Here is a 19,899-nt window from a genome sequence, read left to right as displayed (position 1 = left end):
TGGAAGAACACAGCAAGCCAGCAACATCTGGAGGAAAGCAGCAGTCAGCATTTTGGGTATTACCCTTCATCCTGAAGAAGATGACTGTAGGTCTTTTTGAACAACATGTTGGGATACATTTTAACACACTCCTAGAGCAAGTGGGACTTGAACCAGGGCCTTTGGGCTCAGAGGTAGGGACACCAGAAATTGCTGTACAGTGATCAGTCTGCCCTTAAAAGGTTCCAGTGTATTGCTAGGGGAGGTGATCGCCCAGTGGTATTGTAGCTAGACTGTCAATCTGAAGACCCAGTTAATGTAAAGGGGACCTGAGTACAAATCCTGCATTGGCAGATGGTAGAATTTGAATTCAACCTTTTAAACAAAATCTGGAATTAAGAATCTAATGATGACCATGAGTCTATTGTCGATTGTCAGGAGAAATTCATTAATGTCCTTTAGGGAAGGAAATCTGCCATCCTTACCAGGTCTGGTCTGCATGTGACTCCAGACCCACAGCAATAAGATTGACTCTTAACTGCTCTCTGTGCAATTAGGGATGTCATAGCCAGTGATGGCACATTCCATGAATGAATTAAAAACAAATCATTCTCTATTAGGTTAATAAGGAATGGTCCCTCCTTTCTAATGGTGGGAAATGAGGAATCATGGAGTGAAATTTAACACTTGGCTATGAATAGTAATCAGAAAGCAAAGTGAGATGTTTCCCCTTATCTCAAGGGGCATGACAGTATACAATGGAGAGGAAGTTATGCTTCAGTTGTGCAGAGTTGTCCATGGGACATTGCCATGCACAAATAGTGTGCTGTGTTTTCCAGCAAAGTTTAGCACCCCGGTACTGCTGCATTTTGTAAATGAACTCCTGTAACTCGACAATGGAAAAATACTTCAAAAACACAAACAAAATGCATCAAGCCAAGGATTAAGATGTGTGACTGTTAATGAACAGCTAATGTATTTCGTCACTCACATTTCAGTAACTTGGAATGAGCATCAAATTTTTGCAGAAACTACTTTCTCAGATCAGAGGAAAGGAAACTAATGTCGAACTTTTCTGCCCCAGGAATGGGAGCGAAGGCAGAAATAACTCCTGTCTGGATCCGAAAGGGTGGACAGGTTAGCTAACGAGGCTTCAGGCGGATTCTCTCCTGACTTCTTAAATCTTCTTCAATGGATTCATTCATCACCAGAGGATTGTCTGTGTGACATCAGTGGGATAGGTCTTTGCTCAAGGCTTCTCATGGAAGCAGAACTAAAATCTCAGAAGTGTTTAGTGCCACTTCAAGACATGAGAACAAAAAATCAAAGCTGACTCACCAGTGCAATGCTGGGGCAATGTCGCAGTGTCAGAAGTGACGACTATCGGTGGAGACGTAAAACCAAGCTTCCTTCTGAGGTGGAAGTAAAAGACCTCGCTCGACAATTTCACAAAACAGCAAGTCAGTAATACCTTGCCAACATTTATCTCCTCGATCAACATCACCAGAACAAGATTAGCACATTTTTGCATGTGGGATCTTGCTGTGCATAAGTTGATTGATTTGTTTGCTGGTAGGTTAGCTCAGTTGGCTGGATGGCTGATTTGTTATGCAGTGTAATGCCAACAATTTGGGTTCAATTCCAGCACCGGCTGAGATTACCATGAAGGACTCTCCTTCTCAAACTCTCCCCTCAGCCAAGGTATGGTGACCCTCAGGTTAAACCACAACCAGGCACCTCTCTCTTATGTGACCCTGTGGTCTGGTCAGAGTATGGCTACTGTATGGAGCAAAAGTGACTCCAAGTGAAAAGTATCACAGATAATGGGAACTGCAGATGCTGGAGAATCTGAGGCAAAAAGTGTGGAGCTGGATGAACCTGCAGGCCAATCAGCATCTTTTGCTTGGCCTGCTGTGTTCATGCGGCTCCACACTTTGTTATCTACGCGAAAAGTGCCTATTTTTCAGCAAAGTGCTTTGAGATATCTGGTGATTGTGAAAAGTGTAACATCGTTCTTCCTGTAAATGGATGATAACCTACGCACAGGTGAGGGAGCCTTTTAAAGCTGTAAAATCCCTCCGGCATGGAATCTTTTAATCCGGAAGCTGGCAGCCTAGCTCAGTGGATGGCTCTGAACCAAATTTCTGAGATGGGAGGCAATGGGAGTAGTCCCACTCCTGGGAAATGCATCCATTATCACAGCTGACACTGTTAGACAGAGCACTGCACCCTCACAGCAGCAGTCCTGAGGGGGTGCCGTTCTCTGTGAGAAGCAATGCTGAGAGAGAGCAGCACTGCTATCAGGGCAGTAATGAGGGAGTGATGCACTGCCAGAGGGTCAGTATTGAGGGAGTGCTGCACTGTCAGAGGGTCAGTGCTGAGGGAGTGCTGCACTGTCAGAGGGTCAGTACTGAGGGAGTGCCGCACTGTCAGAGGGTCAGTACTGAGGGAGTGCCGCACTGTCAGAGGGTCAGTACTGAGGGAGTGCTGCACTGTCAGAGGGTCAGTACTGAGGGAGTGCCGCACTGTCAGAGGGTCAGTACTGAGGGAGCGCCGCACTGTCAGAGGGTCAGTACTGAGGGAGTGCTGCACCGTCAGAGGGTCAGTACTGAGGGAGCGCCACACTGTCAGAGGGTCAGTACTGAGGGAGTGCTGCACCGTCAGAGGGTCAGTACTGAGAGAGTGCCACACTGTCAGGGGGTCAGTACTGAGGGAGTGCCGCACTGTCAGAGGGTCAGTGCTGAGGGAGTGCCGCACTGTCAGAGGGTCAGTACTGAGGGAGTGCTGCACCGTCAGAGGGTCAGTACTGAGGGAGTGCCGCACTGTCAGAGGGTCAGTGCTGAGGGAGTGCTGCACTGTCAGAGTGTCAGTACTGAGGGAGTGCCGCACTGTCAGAGGGTCAGTACTGAGGGAGTGCTGCACTGTCAGAGGGTCAGTACTGAGGGAGTGCTGCACTGTCAGAGGGTCAGTACTGAGGGAGCGCCGCACTGTCAGAGGGTCAGTACTGAGGGAGCGCCGCACTGTCAGAGGGTCAGTACTGAGGGAGTGCCGCACTATCAGAGTGTCAATATTGAGGGAGTGCCGCACTGTCAGAGGATCAGTACTGACTTCTATTTTTCACTCAGCCCAGGGAAATGGGCATCACTAGTTGGCCAGCATTTATTTTTCATCCTTTGCTGCTGTTCAGAAGGTGGTTGTGAGTACCTTCTTAAACTCACAGATAATATGAATGTGGGTCACGTTGTGGACAGTGCGGGGGGCTGTTCTAGGTTACAAAGGGACATTGATAGAATACAGAGCTGGACTGAGAGGTGGCAGATGGAGTTTAACCCTGAAAAGTGTGAGATGATTCATTTTGGAAGGATAAGTTTGAAAGCAGAATACGGGTTTGACAGAAAGATTCTTGGCAGTGTGGAGGAGCAGAGGGATCTTGGGGTTCATGTTCACAGTTCCCTGAGAGCTGCCACACAGGTGGATAGCATTGTTAAGAAGGCGTATGGTGTGTTAGCTTTAATAGAGGGATTGAGTTCAAGAGCCGTGAAGTTATGCTCCAGCTGGTTCGGCCACATCTGGAACATTGTGTCCAGTTTTGATCGCCTCATTACAAGAAAGATGTGGAAGCGTTAGAAAAGGTGCAGAGGAGATTTACCAGTATGTTACCTGGACTGGAGGGAAGGCCTTACGAGGAAAGGTTGAGTGAGCTAAGGCTTTTCTCTTTAGAACGACAAAGGATGAGAGGTGACTTGATAGAGGTGTACAAAATGATTTCAGGTACAGATAGAGTAGACAGCCAGAGACTTTTTCCTAGGGTGGAGGTAGCTTTTACAAGGGGACATAGTTTTAAATTGAAATTAGGTAGATACAGGGAGACATCAGAGGTAGGTTCTTTACTCAGAGAGTGGTTGGGGCATGGAAAGTATTGCCAGAGAGGGTAGTGCAGTCAGCCTCATTAGCGGCATTTAAGTGGCTATTAGATAGGCATATGATAGTATAAGGTAGAGGTGGAAGTTAGATAGACCTTAGGATAAGGATAAAAGTTTGGCACAGCATCATGGGCTGAAGGGCCTGTACTGTGCTGTACTGTTCTATGTTCAATGTTCTATTGCAGTCCCTGTGCTGATGGGCTGGTGTCTGGGACATTGCCAGGTTTGGTTCTGTGAGTGTGACTACGTAAGGCTATAGCTTGACTAGTCTGTCAGACAGCACTACCAATGTGGTCACTAGTTCACAGAGATGACTATTGGAAGGTCAACAGGGCTGATTCTGCTGCGGGATTTTCTGGTGCCTTGGGTGATTCCAGATGACCATCCAGTTTCATTTTTTTTGAGACTTGATAACCATTGGTAAACTGAGTATCTTGCTCAGCCATTTCAGAGGGGCAGTACTGACAGTGGAGAGTCAACACTGTTGCTATGCGTCTGGAGTCATATAAAGGCCAGGCCTGGTAAGGGTGGCAGATTTTCTTCCCGGAAGGAAATTAGTGAACCAGATGGGGTTTTCTCGACAAACAAATAGATTCATGATCATTGGTAGATTCTTAATTTGAGATATTTTTATTGAATTCTAATTCCACCACCTTCCATGGCAGAATTTGAACCCAAGTCCCCAGAATATTAGCTGAATTCCTGCAATAATCTAGCAATAAAATTTCTAAACCATCACCTCCCTTAGTATCACAGACAATACATCCTATAATCCCTACAGTGTGGAATCAGGACATTCAGCCCTTCAAATCCACACTGACCCTCCAAAGAGGATTCTACCCAGACTCACCATCCCAACCCTATCCCTATAATCCTGCATTCCCCATGGCTTATATCTAGTCTGTACATTCCTGACACTATGGGTAATTTAACATGGCCAATCCACCTAGCCTGGGCATCTTTTGACTGTAGGAGGAAACTGGAGCACCCAGAGGAAACCCACACAGAGATGGGATACTGCAGGAACTCTTCATTGTTGAAGGTTCAGTGTTGATGAAGCGTTTTAATGCAGAAAAGCTGTCTTAAGATAGCTCCAACTGGAGGAGGTCCCACATCTTTGGATGGCTGTTAAACCAAACATTTAAAAACCCTCAAGCTGGGTGTAATAGATCCCAATTTTGAAGCAAATTCCAGTCCATGGTTAACAGTTATCCCTGAATCATGAAGAAAGCAGATTCTTGTATCTATTTATTTTTCTTTGTAATGTTACATACGAATAAATGTAACTAGTAGATTCAGCTTTACACAATGTCTGGTATTGTTAGCACTGTCCAGAGAGAATAAACAGGACAATGGACAGCTCCTGTCTGCTCACATACCATGTGCTCAGTGATAATAAAATGTGAGGCTGGATGAACACAGCAGGCCCAGCAGCATCTCAGGAGCACAAAAGCTGACGTTTCGGGCATAGACCCTTCATCAGAAAAGGGGGATGGGGTGAGGGTTCTGGAATAAATAGGGAGAGAGGGGGAGGCGGACGGAAGATGGAGAGAAAAGAAGATAGGTGGAGAGGAGAGTATAGGTAGGGAGGGGATAGGTCAGCCCAGGGAAGACGGACAGGTCAAGGAGGTGCGATGAGGTTAGTAGGTAGGAAATGGAGGTGCGGCTTGAGGTGGGAGGAAGGGATGGGTGAGAGGAAGAACAGGTTAGGGACGCAGAGACAGGCTGGGCTGGTTTTGGGATGCAGTGGGGAGAGGGGATGAGCTGGGCTGGTTGTGTGGTGCAGTGGGGGGAGGGGACGAACTGGGCTGGTTTTGGGATGCGGTGGGGGAAGGGGAGATTTTGAAGCTGGTGAAGTCCACATTGATACCATTGGGCTGCAAGTTTCCCAAGCGGAATATGAGTTGCTGTTCCTGCAACCTTCGGGTGGCATCATGTGCTCAGTATCCTGGTTAATGCATTAGTGCATCATCTCATTAGGAGCACACAGAATGGTCCTGAAAATGATTCAGGAGGGAATTGGGTGAGAGCATAGAAATTGTCTGTCTCACTGGGCAATGGTGCATGAGAAACTGTAACCTCGAGTGAACTACATCCCTTAATGAAACAGGAAAATACTGACTACCTCTGTTACAACTTATTCTCAAATGTTAGTTGTCGAAAAAAATAATAATTTTTAATGCTGCAATTTGCTCAATGATACATTAAAATGTGAAGAGAAACCAGTTTCACAATTTTCACCCACATCAACATTCACTAATATGTAAGTAAAAAATTGTGAATGCAGCTGCTCTTTCCTTTCATATTATCAACAGATACCTGGAAATAATTTCTTTGCTCTGTTCCTGCAGCCTCTGCTTTCTTTCCAGGGAATCTTGATTGAAGCAATAAGGCGTATCTGATGTGTAAAAGCATACTAAATGGTAATTAAACTGTCAGATCTGTCACTATGCAATTTCACGAGTAGTGGCACTGAAATCAAAGTCTACTAAGGTTATTTTGGTGAAAGCAATGGGTGCTGTGCTAATAAGGTATGCCATTTTAAAAGCCTGGTTTTACATTCAAATTTGGCTGTGGTTACTGACCCATAATTAGAACTTGCCTCAAGGTGCTCTAGTGTGAAAGCAGGCCATTTGGCCCATTGAGTCCACACTAACTCTCTGAAGAGGATCTCATCCAGACCCATACCCCCTTGCTGTAACTTTGTTAACCCACATAACCTGGGCACTATGGGTAATTTAGAATGGCCAATCCAACTAACCTGCACATCTTTGGACTGTGGGAGGGAACCAGAGCACCCAGAGGAATCCCACGCAAACTCTAGGAGAATGTGCACACTCCACACAGTTGCCTGAGGTGGAATTGAACCCAGATCCCTTGCATTGTGAGGCCGCAGTGGTAACTACTGAGCCACTGTGCCATCTGTAATTCAGTGGACAGTTTTTGTATAGTGATAGGATCATTGCACACACTTCCCTGAAAATGTAGCAAATGTACAGTGTGTGTACTGACACACAGCAGCCAATAGCAGGCTACAGCAGGAAATAAGTTGCTAGGGGAGATTTTGCAAAACTCCTGAGAGCCACACTGGTGGTTCTAAGGGAGGGATGACTTGTACATGTAGGAAGGAAGGAGTTTATCTCACCCTTCTGTCCCTCTTACACTTCTCTCCTGCAGCAGCTGGTGTATGTTGCCAGCTTTCATCCCCCCTTCCCATCCCTCATTTAGACTAATACTCTTATTAATACCTCAGAGATACGCGCAAATGATGCACACATGTTTGAGCAGGAGTTGTATTCAAAGCTTTACAATGTCTGCTCTGCTGCAGATTGCCCCCAGTTAGTTTTTTTTTTCAGTGACCACACCCAGTCTTATTAGATCACACCCAGTGCAGAGTACAAACAGACTCACATAGTCACACACTGCACAACCAGTCAGGAGTAACCCTTGATAACAAGGTGTAGAGCTGGATGAACACAACAGGCCAAGCAGCATCATAGGAGCAGGAAAGCTGACGTTTCAGGCCTAGACCCTTCTTGGGAACCATCTTCCCGTCCCCCATTTCTGAAGAAGGATCTAGGCCCGAAGCATCAGCTTTCCTGCTCCTAAGATGCTGCTTGGCCTGCTGTGTTCATCCAGCTCCACGCCTTGTTATATTGGATTCTCCAGCATCTGCAGTTCCTACTGTCTCGGGATTAACCCCTATCAAGATACCCATGATCAAGCTTGTCACTCATGGAAGGCGCCCACCAAAGTTTAATAGCTTCTTTCGGTTGATGCCATCAGAGAAATTCCAGAATAAATGTTGATCAAGGATTGTTGACATCCGGACAAAATGTCTGATTGCAATTGTGAAGTAGTTCAAAACTTTTCTTCAAACCCCCAGCAGCATGTGAAATGCAAAACTGATATATATCCTCAGAATCTTCTGCAATGACTTGTTTACTCTTAATTATCTGGATATTGTTAGCAGAGTGTGTTAGATGAAGCACTATCTGTCAAACTGCCACACAATGTCATTAGTGAGGTACTGTGTCTGCAACTTTATTAGCAATCAGCCCCTTAAGTCCTCTGGATGCCCATTAACATTGCCTGCTTCAACTCTTTAATCAATAAGTCATCTTGTGCTAAATGCGGTCTAAGCAAGATTCAGGACAACATCTTGCCTACCTTGGGTGTTCTGTAGTACCCAAAATTTCCAGGGAAAATTTGTCCCTGCACAGGATTGGTGTTGCTATCTCTAATTCACTTGACCTCATGCCTCCAAAAACCCTGACCTCAACATTTAGCTATTGGCCACCCAAAAAGTCTATCCTCATATAGTGCATCTTTATTTCCAATTTGAAAGTAAACAGTGATCATTGGGTGACCATCAAACGGCAGTGTTCACAGAAAGTGAACTTAACATACTATTTTGTTTCAAATCCTGATAAGTGTTCTGTTTCAGCTGGCAACAATCCCTTCAAAGACCAATCTTTGATTCCCGGAAACTGCTGGGCTGTTTCTACTGCTCATCAGAGCAATAAAAATAACCTCAAAGGTCCTTCTAATTTCCTTGACAATTCTAATGCTGTCCAGATGTTTTCCAACCTCCATAAGTCTGACTCCACCTAAAATGATGTCACCCAAAACCCTAGCTTGCATTAACTCTTCGATCCTGAGCTAACTAACCCTCGTTGGCTTTCAGATCTGACAATGCCTAACCTTAAAAATTCTCAGCCTCATGTTCAAATTCCTCCATGGTTTTGTCACTTCCTAACTTTGCACTCTCACCCAGTGGGCTGAGATCACTGCATTCCTCTAATTCTGGTGTTCTTCACAAGTCTATTTTGAATGCCCCCACTATTTGGCGACCATAACTTCAGGTAGCTCAGCCCTTAAAGCTTCAGGGCTTCCTTTCCTAATTCTCTCTACCTTTCGATGCCTGTCTTGAAGCCTACCTCTTTTGCCAAGCTTTGTTTATCTGTGCTAATGACTTTACGTGTAGATTGATGTCCAGTTCTTTGGAAACATTAGTGCCCTGGGGTTCTATGAAACTGCAGGCTCTTGTGGTTGTTTTCAGGACCATCCTTCATCATTAATCATTCAATCTGTATCACAACCTTACAACATATAATTACTGGTTGTTAATACAAAACGCAGAGTGCAGCAGACTTTTACACTTATATTCTACAAGTTGAGGAAACCTGCATTTTTGCAATACATTGTAGCTATTTGTATAAAGAAACGTTCCATACTGTGCAGTCCTCTTCTTTATTTTATATTTTGATTTTATTAATTGTGATTATTTGTTTTATTTGTATAATCATCACAATTCAGAGCATGCCACCATGATGAGTTTTCCATAAATCAATTGTCAAGCAATAACACTGCTCCCCAGACTTCTGCCTGCATCAATAGCAGAGAAGGAGCCCCCCAAATAGATCAAAGATTTGTCAATATGGTGGGCAATCTGCCTAGTCATAGAGTCATTGAGATCTACAGAACAGAAAATGTTCTTTCGGCCCATTGCATCTACCCTGGTCAAAAGCAACCACCACTATCTCTACCAACCAAACCTTGCATTCCCCCACCCAACACAGACATCAAGGAGATATATGGGAGAGGTTAATATTAGTCTATGCAGGCAAGTGCACTCTTTGTGCCTCTGTGGGCCTCCATAGAATGCATTAGATGAAAGCAGTGATTCACCAAGACTCTTAGCAAACCTGTAGCCTCTACCATCTTGAAGGACAAGTGTAGAAGATATATGAGAACACCACCACCTAGTAGTTCTTCTCCAAGCCACTCACCATCCTGCCTAGGAAATACACCTCCATCCTTTCTGTCTCAATGGGTCATAAACCTGAAATTGTGTCTGTGGGTAGAACTACTTCACACCCCGTGGACTGCAGTGGTTCGAGGAAGTAGCTCAACCCCGCCTTTTTCAAGGATGTTAAAGATGGCAATAAATGCTGGCCCAGCCAGAGACACCCATATCCCATGAATGAATTTTATAAGTTTGCAACAATGGCTATCCTTAAAGACACACACCGAAAGCCCTTAAGTTTAACAAAGTGTCAGCAACCAACTCAAAGAGGGATCTAAAGCTATTAAAAGATCTTTATGGAATAAATGATTTTAAAATTGAGCTCGAGTGATGGTGCCAACAGTAATGAACTTTTGTGTTACCTTCTGTTCTGTTAAAGATGTCCCCAAGCTGTGATGCACTTAGAGGCATACAGCACAGAAACAGACCCTTCGGTCCAACTCATCCATGCTGACCAGGTATCCTGAATTAAGCTAGCCCCAGTTGCCAGCATTTGGCCCATATCCCTCTAAATCCTTCCTATTCATATACCCATCCAGCTGCCTTTTAAATGTTGTAATTGTACCAGCCTCCACCACCTCCTCTGGCAGCTCACTCCATACACGTTTGAAAAAGCTGCACCTAAGGTCCCTTTTAAACCTGTTCCCTCTCAACTTAAACCTTTGCCCTCCTCTACCCTAGGAAAAAGAACTTAACTGTTCACCCTATTGATGCTCCTCATATTTTTTATAAACCTCTGTAAAATCATGCTTCAGCCTCCTACACTCCAGGGAAAAAAGGCCCAGCCTATTCAGCATCACCCTGTAGCTCAAACCCTTCAATTCCACTCGGAACCTTTGTCATAAATCCCTTCAGCACTCTCTCTCTCTAATGCATTCTCATCCCTCCTGGGATGTGGTGTCCACAACGATAGACAATACTCTTTGCAAAGCCAAGACACAAAATGTTATAGGCCAAGTGATAGAAAGTGGGACTAGAATAATTAGGTGGTCGTTTTTGACCAACACAGAACTGATGGGCTGAAGGGCCTTTTTACTGTGCTGTAGATCACCATGATTCTACGTCTCTAGTACTGGGTTCAGGATGTACAGACTACGTGTGGAGTACAGGGAATGGACAGTAGCAAAGTGACTATAACGCTGGATTAGCAACTCAAACTTACAGAGTACACATCTGATGGCAGTGCAATTGAACTCGGGTGGTTTACTGTTTGCATCAGGGAAAGTGACCATGAACTTGTTACACTGCCATTAAAAACTCAACCAATTACACGAATCCTCAGGGAGGCGATGTGCTACCTTCACCCAGTCTGGCAGACTTGCGCTTGCATGTCATTGGCTGTTACTGTACTTCGGGCAACTAGGGGAGGAAACGCAATCCTTTCCTCTGCCCCCAAGATCCATCATAATGAAACGTAGACAGGCTGAGTAGAATTAACATACTGATGGATGGATTGCAATGGGAGAAACATGGTTCTGGACAAATGAGTATTTTTGAGCAGATGAGGTTTTGCATGGTTGGACTCCATTAGATGAGTTAGTGACCTAGAGAGTTAAGCTCTAATAGGTCTGGTAGGGTCTGAGAGAGATAGGCTTCATTGGTGAGTTAACATTTGAGAGAGCTGGGCTCTGATGGGTGAGTTAGTGTCTGAAAGAGCTGGACTCCAATGGGTGAGGTAGGGTCTAAATGACTCAGGCTCCAATAGGGGAGTTAGTGGCTGAATGAGGTCGGCTCCAATTTTGGACTTGGGGTTCAAGTGAGTTAGACTCCGAATGAAGGATTTTGGTCTGAGACAAATAGTCACCGATGGGTCCGTTAGCATCTGAATAAGCCAGGCTCCAATAGGAAAGGTAGGATCCAAGGGAGTTAAGCTCCAAAGAGTGAGTTAGGATACTATAGGAATGGGCTTTGATTTGGGAATCAGGACACTGGAGCAATGGGCTTCAATGGAGCACTAATAAGTTCAACTTTACTTGGTAGAATGAAATTCTTCATCCCTAACTTTCCTCACTGTTAAAATATTTATCCACAGCTGGAGTTTTATTTTTAGCACAATCAATAAAATTCTTTAAAAGATGCAGAATAAATGAAGAATGTGTCTAATGCATTGATTCGACAAGTGGAAGGTAATCAGTTTGTGATTTACTTGTTGAAGCCATCAGCAAATGTTAGTATTCTGTTGGCATGACCACAAAGCCATTAAGTGTTCAGATTTGATATATAAATGCCTCATATTTATTTCTATGTTGCACATGCCGTGAAATGGCCGTTAATATAGATGGACATTTACAGAAACTGGATGCTAGTCTGCTATAATGGAGCCAATTACTTCAGGAAATCTCAGGCAAACATCAAACACTTTGAACATTAAATGGCTTTGAGCCACTTAAATGCATTTCTCAGTGGGCGATATTCTTCAGCACTGAGAGCCCTGTGTTCAGCATTTCTCACAAGAGCACCAGATCACAGCTGCCCTTGACTTAAAATTATGTTCTTGTCTAAGCCACAAAGAAAAGAATCAGCATGTCAGATGGGGGTAGTCAGAAATAAAAGCAGAAAGTGCTGGAAATGCTCAGCATGTCTGGAAACATCTTTCCCTGTTAGTGGTGATCGTTTAAGTTATTCATTCCTTTTCACGTCTAGATTTTTAAATATTTTGGAAAGTTTTCCAAGTCTTCTACAGGCAAAACAGACAGAACACATCCATTCAACACCCACTGTCATAGAGTCACTGAGATCTCCAGCAGACAGAAAGGTCCTTTGACCCATTGTGTCTACGCCAGTTGTAAAAAACCACCAAACCATTCTAATGCCATCTCCCAGCATTTGGTCCATAGCTGCAGATACCTTGGCATTGCAAGCCCATTTGAAATACTTCATCAATGTTATTATGGTTTTAGCCTCAACCACCATTACAGGCAGTGAGTTCCACATTCCCACCATCATCTTAATGAAAACTTTTCCTCACATCTCCCCTCAACCTTCTGCCCCTTACTTAAGATCTTTGCCACCTGGTCATTGATCCTGCCAATAAAGGGAGAAGTTTCTTCCTATCTGCTCTATCTATGCCCCTTCTAATGACATAATCTCAATCATAGTCCTCTCTCAAATTCCTCTGCTCTAAGGAAAACAACTCCAATCTGTCCAATTTCTCTTCATAACTAAAATTCTCTACCTGAGGCAAAACCCTGATAAATCTCCTCTGCAACCCTAACATGATTACTCCTTATCGTGATTGCTCTTGTCGATTTTCAAATGACCAGATCCAAAATAATTGGCTCCCTGGTTGGCTACCTTTGACAACCTGATTCATTCAATCTACATGTATTTACACATGATTATTTCAGTACCTTCCTTACAATCCCCAGTTACTTCTTCCAATACACTCTGTCCTATTGTGTAACAATTGTTGGGGGTCCTATAAAATCCACCCATCAATAACCACTTACTTTTCCCATTTGTTATCTCCACCCAAACTGATTCTACTTTCTGTTTTTCCAGCTAAAATCATCTCTCACTGCTACACTAATAGACTACCCCACCACTTTTACCTAACTTCCTGTCTTTTCAAAGTGTCAAATACTCTTCAATATTGAGGTGTAGCCTTAAGTATAATGAATGCAACCAGGTCACTACAATGGTTTTCAGGTCATACATATTTATTTGTGTCTGTGTTAAGTTCAGGTGGCCTGGAAAATGTGCATCCACAGTGTAAGGGTGCATTTTTAAATTAATCTTGCTGCACTTAACCGGAAGGGTAGGTGAATAAACAGTTTGGGGCCACCCCATCCGGAATTGTACTGATTTGGAGAACTTCACCTCATCACTGAACCAAATTGACGTGGTGATGCTTTGTTTCACTTCAGGAATTCATGACCCATGGAACATAACTTCACCCCAGGCAGGACGCAGTGATGATGATGATGATGTCCTCAGGATTCCAACCACTGACTCTCTGCAGACATTGCTGACTAATTTATAAACCAGGAAGCTGAAAATATCTCATCTTTCCGAGGAACTTTCAGGTCTGTGTCACCAATTAATTGGCCTGTGGACCCTAGGAATGTGACTGCGTGGGTTTCCTCCAGGAGCTCCGGTTTCCAAAGACTCGCAGGCTATAAGGTTCAATTAGATCTGCGCTCATCCTTCTAAACTCCATCGAGTATGGACCCAGAGTCCTCAAATATTCCTCATATGTTAAACTTTTCATTCCTGGGACCTTCTCATGAACCTCCCCTGGACCTGCTCCAAGGCCAGTCCATCTTTCCTGAGATATCGGGGCCAAAACTGCACACAATACTTCAAATGTAGCCTGGCTGAAGCCTTATAGAGCCTCAGAAGTACATCCCTGCTTTTACATTCAAGTCCTCTCAAAATAAGAAATGATAGTGGAAACCTTATAGAAGTTCAGAAAATAATGAGGAATATAGATAGAGTTAATGACAGTTGTCTTTTACCTCGGTGGGGATATTTCAAAACTAGGGTTTTAGGTGAGAGGAGAGAGATTTAAAAAAGACATGGAATGAACTTCATGAGCAAGTGTTGGATGTGGGTACAATTACAACATTTAAAAGACATTTGGATAAGTACGTGACTAGGAAAGGTTTGGAGAGATATGGGCCAGGAGCAGGCAGGTGAGGCTAGTTTATTTTAGGATTATGTTCAGCATGGACTGGCTGGACCGAAGGGTCTGTTTCTGTGCTGTATGAGTCTATGAATCTGTGATGCTACTTTGTCCATCTGTCTTATGGGAACTTGTGAAAAAATAGGTTATTCATTTGCCAAGTATGTTGGGCATGGTTTTACCTGTTGAAGCTAAGAAAACAGACATAATTGAAGTAGTAGATCAACATTCAGTGGAAATACAAGCACACTCAGATGTGCCAGGTAGAGAGGCATCGAACTATAGACTTATGAGTGAAGCAGCTTGAGCATGGAGAAAAATAAAATGTTGGTGATGAAATTCAAACAGAAGAACAAGACATATAAAGGAAATGGAAATAAAAATAATGGAAATGAGCTGAGTCGAGTTAGAATTGGAGAGGCATAGAGAAGAGAGAGATGGGGAATTGAAGCTTAAAGGGATGCAGTTTTAAAAGGAGACAACAGATGCATACTCTGACAGACTCATAACTATCAATTCCAGGAAGGAAATGTTTTCATGGACCATTCCAAAACTTGAGGAAAAATGATGTGAAGGCATTCTTAATGTCATTTACGAAAATACCAAGACAAATGAGTTAGCCAAAGGGAAGCTGGACTTTACCCATACAGTGTACATTCGCAGGTAAAAAATGACGGAATGACAGCTTCACTGTAAAAAGAGAGATCACAACATTGAACAAATACAACATTGGCTCCATTTGTGTTAATGGCAGAGGCTTACAGGCAAATGTTTCATGGTTGAATGATACAGTCTGGGCAAAACTACGATGGATTTGAAGAGTTGAGCAAAGCAATTTTAGCAAGTGCAAAGAAGGATTGTAAGTTGAAATAAAGTACGCAGTCTTTAAAGAAATCATTCCCTTTGAATAACATAAAGACACACTACCTTCCATGAGAAGAACCCATGTTGAGGACAAAAAGGTTGTAACTGCTAGGCAGGCAGCAGTCATGTACAATGATTATGATCTGATTCATAAAAGGAATAATTTCTTCTGTTACCCTCATGAATTCAATAGGATAGCAAAGGAGAAAGTGAAATGAAGGCAAGTAGCCAAGATAAAGAATGAATAGCTGTGAAAGCCTAGAGTCTCCTCCTCAGATCAGAAGGTTACTGAGTGTGAAAGTGAAAAATAGAATCTTAATTGCAACAAGGCAGAACACTTTCACTCAGAATGCTGGCTGTTGCAAGGGAAACCCATGGGACTTACTGGAGCTCATCAGAATTAGTCTGACATGGGAATTTAAAAGGAAAACGCTACAGATTAAATTGTGCTACAACTATTACTAAGCGATGGAAGGTAAGCAGAAGAAGTACACAGAATAGATGAGAGATATGAAAACCCTTTTTTCCTTATGATACAGCCAAGTGTATAAGTACACTAAAGGATACAGGCACTACTCAAATTCTTTTTGCTGGAGAAGGGCTTTGTTTTCCAAGAAGGGAGCTCAAACAAAGCCAGAGTTGTAAGCACTTCATTTTCCATTTGGGACCCTGCAGCCTTCTGGAATCAACACCAAATTCAACAACTTTAAGGCTTGAGCTCTCCCATGTTCTTACCCCAACCCCCACACATCAGGCCTTTGTATCACATATAGAGATAGTAGGAACTGCTGATGCTGGAGTCTGAGCTAACATGATGTAGAGCTGGATGAACACAGCAGGTCAGGCAACATCAGAGGAGCAGGAAGGCTGACATTCTGGGTCAGGACCCTTCTTCAGATAGTCTGCTATCACACACAGCCCATTGTTAACTACGAATAGTCTCCGCTAATTGCTATCACCCTCCTTGCCAGATCGTTTTTCATTATTTTGTCTTGCCAACTGTTCTTTTCTCTCTTTGGGCTCTATCCCACCCATCATGACCCACCCCTCCCATCCCCTTCCCCGTATCTCCTGCATATAAAACAACAATTTCCTTACTACCACCATTCCAAGGAAAGGGCACTCAAATTAAAATGTTAATTCTGATTTCTCTCCACAATGTTGCCAGACCTGCTGAGCTTTTACAGCAATTTATGTTTGTGTTTCTGATTTACAGTTTCTGATCTTCTGATTCCACAGTTCTTTCGGTTTTTATTCAGTACCAAGGAGAAGCATTGTAAAGTGAAAAAAGAGACTTTCAAATTATTATTGGATTTTCAACACTTTGAAGTCTATCTTCAACACAGTGCCAGAGAAAGATGAAGGCAAGGGGGCAGCTATTGTGACCTTCTCAAGGATAACTAGGGATGGATGATAAATGTTCACCCAACCAGTGATGCTCAAGTCCCATGAGTTAATTAAAAAATACATTAATCTATCTGACCATAATCCACGGGCATTCATTGAAAAATTTAAATTTTGAGATGCAAGGCTATTCAAGTGGAGTCTGTCTGACAGAAAGTTTTAACAAGTCAAAAGGAACATCTCAATGACCATTGTAAACTGAATTTCAAGTTTACATTCGCTCCATCCATAAAACCAATATATTTTTGTTTGTGTCTGCATGTCTGTGTGTGTGTGTGTGTGTGTTTGCTGGGGGTTAGAATCACATGTTGATAGTTCATAGATTTTTATTTGTAATTAGAATTTACTTATGTGTAATAGATGGCAGATTTATTATGTATAGAAACCTGGTCAGTTTTTCTACTAACATGGTTCCAACAGATATGCAAATTTGAGACTGTGTGTGCTTTGAATCAATCATTTAGCTTGCTGGTGACACTGGGAATGGCGGGGCTTGGGAATCAGCACACTTTCCCAAATCAGTTGTAATGCCTGAAAGAGTTAACTGACATCACAAGAAAGGCTCCACCCATCAGGACATAGAGGACAAGTTCTGGGAGCAGGTAATGAGTTTTTCATACATTCAGCAGTTGTCATGCAGGCAAGTATGTGTATCTTTAGCAGTGTGTGCTAACAGCATGTAGTAAATGTAATAACATGAATTTCTTCTGAAGTTAAGCATGACTACCTCACTTGATGACAATCACACATCTTAGATGTAATGTAAATACTTAATCAGTGCTATGTAATGAAACTGCAATGTTCAACTGAGCCTATCTTCCACTGAAGATGTCATGTGGGCACCCTTCTCAAGATGGTATCAATAGCTTAGATTACAACCATTGGGAAAGATTAGTCACAGCATCCAAGTTGGGCATGTTTGCTGTATGTGTGCTTTGCCTTTGAGATCATTTACCGTTAAGAACTCCATGTGCTGCACAGATAAAATATTGTGACTTATCCTGGCAGACAGTCTGCTGTGGGTTCGAAAGCTAAACACAAAAAGAAATCAGTTGATTGCTGTAATGTCTGCTTCGTAACATGTAATGCATTTTACTGCTTTACATAAATAAATGCACAGAGCTGATCAGTCCCGGTTGAGGGACCGATTATGAGAATGTTATCATTAATACGAAATGGTGAAAAACGATGGAAAACATTGCACTAAAGACACCTATTGTGTTTGATCAGTTAGCAAACGAGTTCAGCTACAGGTATAACACCCAGTTGGCAGACTTAAATCATGCTCAAGTGCATGAGACAACTGTCAATATATTTATTTATTACAGCATCACACAATGTTGAAAATAGCTTGCTGACAGGGAGGCAAATCCCTGTCAAAGGTCTGCTTAATTCGCTTGAAAAAGACAAATGATTGGTGCGTATGTGCTGGATCAATAACAAGCAGGGAAGTCAAAGACATACTGTTAAAATGTCCCTCACAAAACAAAAATCCCTAGTTGAAACTGGAACACAAGAGAGCTCTTAACATAAATCAAAATGCTTTAACAGTTCAGAGTTATGGTTTCTAGATTCAGTGTGAATCCCTCAGAAAAACAAGTCATTGAGATTTGCTTGGCAATTGAGAATAAAGGTCTGCACAAATGCAACACACCAGGGTCAACGGTTGAAAAGCTAAAAGACCCTCAAAAGATATGGAGTACAATAAAAGACAAATTCAGAGAGAGATTAAATCTCCATATTCACTGAGTAGAATGCATGTCACTTAGACAGAAGCCTGCTGAAACTGTAGATCACTTTGTGAGCAGTTGCAGAGACACGGGCTGAGAATGTGATTTTTGTTCAGATAGGGAACTAGTAAACAGAATTGTTAGTTGGCCATCAAGTTTTTCAGAAAGATTAACTACTCAAACCAAATATTTTGTGCTGAGGAAGGGAGAAATATTAATACACTACTCTTGAAATTTTAAAAGAATCTACTCACTGACGTGGGAAGTCAAAAATCTCTTGTTGAATTGGATAGGGGAGCTCCTAATATTTCAGAGTTATGGTTTCTAAATTCAGTGTGTTTGACTCAAAAAAATAAGCCATTAGGATTTGCTTGGTAAGTGGGAATAAAGGACTGCACAAACTTAACACACCAAGGTTAAAAGCTGGCAAGTTAAAAAGTCCTCAAAAGATATGGGATACAATAAAAGACAACTTCACAGACAGATTAAGTTGGAAATATTTAAATATAAAATTTTCAGCAGACAGGGGCTCATGATTTCTCTGTGCAGGCCAGTTATGAAGGAGAGAAGATACTGGGTTAAAACATTGATAGAACTCAAAGAATCCAGCGTCTAAATAAGCCGGAAGTTCTTAAGGTGCAAAACCGTAAACACCAAGAAGATTTGAACTTAATCCAGTTTGAGGAATGAGATCGGTTAGTGAATAATCTGGAGCACAACTTATCTGTTATGTGCCAGGACAGACAAATTCTGGAATAACAACCATAGCCCATAAAAGAAAACAAACCTTAAGAAATACGTCCAAAGTCAATACCAAGTGATCTGAACAAATCTTCAAATTTACTTAATGTGTTACAGACCCACAGATTCACTTATAAATAATTAAGCTTTCTCTCAGAAAGGAGGGGATTATTACACGTGTATCTTACCTTTAAGGGCTTCAAGTGCAGTGCATATATTGATGTTGATGTTATTTCTGGCAGTGAGTTTGCTTTGGGTTTTCAAAATGGACACATACAGAAATGAGCTGGTTGCTGTAATGTTTGATTAATTCATAATGTGCTAGGCCATTTTAAGTAAACCAACCCACAGAGTTAATCAGTCCCTGACAAGTGATTAATGGTTAGGCCATTATCATTAATATGATAATAAGCACGACATTAGAAGAGTCTATACAACAAATACTTATAATTTAGCCCATTGATCATTATTCTCTTCAAAACACACCGATTTGCAAAACTTATTTAACTTCTTCACGCTATATCATGACTCAAAGCAAGGCCCCTCTTTATACCAGATTATCCAAACTCACTACCCTGTTAAGCAACGTGCTAATTTCCTGATGTTGCAGTATGTCGTGCTTCAATTGTACCCAATTGAGCTCTCGTCATTTCTAGTCTGAGAAGAGCTTAGAAAATTCAATATTATTTACTGTGCTGTGTGTGAAGTGTCATTTCCTGGAGTGCAAGATAAAGTTTACATTATTGGATCCTTAGTGAAAGAAGAAAGAACAGCAAGAGGTTTGAAACCTGTCAGATCGTCTCTGCTGTGTTTCATGTGCCAGAG

The 19,899-nt window shown here is 42.4% G+C and overlaps 1 protein-coding gene across 1 annotated transcript in view; it reads right to left on the bottom strand.

Annotated features, from left to right (window-relative positions):
* The window catches only part of LOC125458423 (neuropeptide Y receptor type 2-like), a 30,769-nt gene extending 24,485 nt beyond the window's left edge, over positions 1-6,284 (bottom strand). Inside the window, exon 1 of the mRNA XM_048543677.1 lies at positions 6,222-6,284. The gene's annotated coding sequence lies outside the window, so the exon portion shown is untranslated. The remainder of the gene's footprint in view (positions 1-6,221) is intronic.
* Between the last annotated feature and the right edge of the window lie 13,615 nt (positions 6,285-19,899).

Source organism: Stegostoma tigrinum, chromosome 13, assembly GCF_030684315.1.
Source record: "Stegostoma tigrinum isolate sSteTig4 chromosome 13, sSteTig4.hap1, whole genome shotgun sequence".
In the NCBI taxonomy this organism is placed as follows: Eukaryota; Metazoa; Chordata; class Chondrichthyes; order Orectolobiformes; family Stegostomatidae; genus Stegostoma; species Stegostoma tigrinum.
Note: the sequence above shows the minus strand (reverse complement) of the source record. Positions and strands in the feature narration are given on the sequence as shown.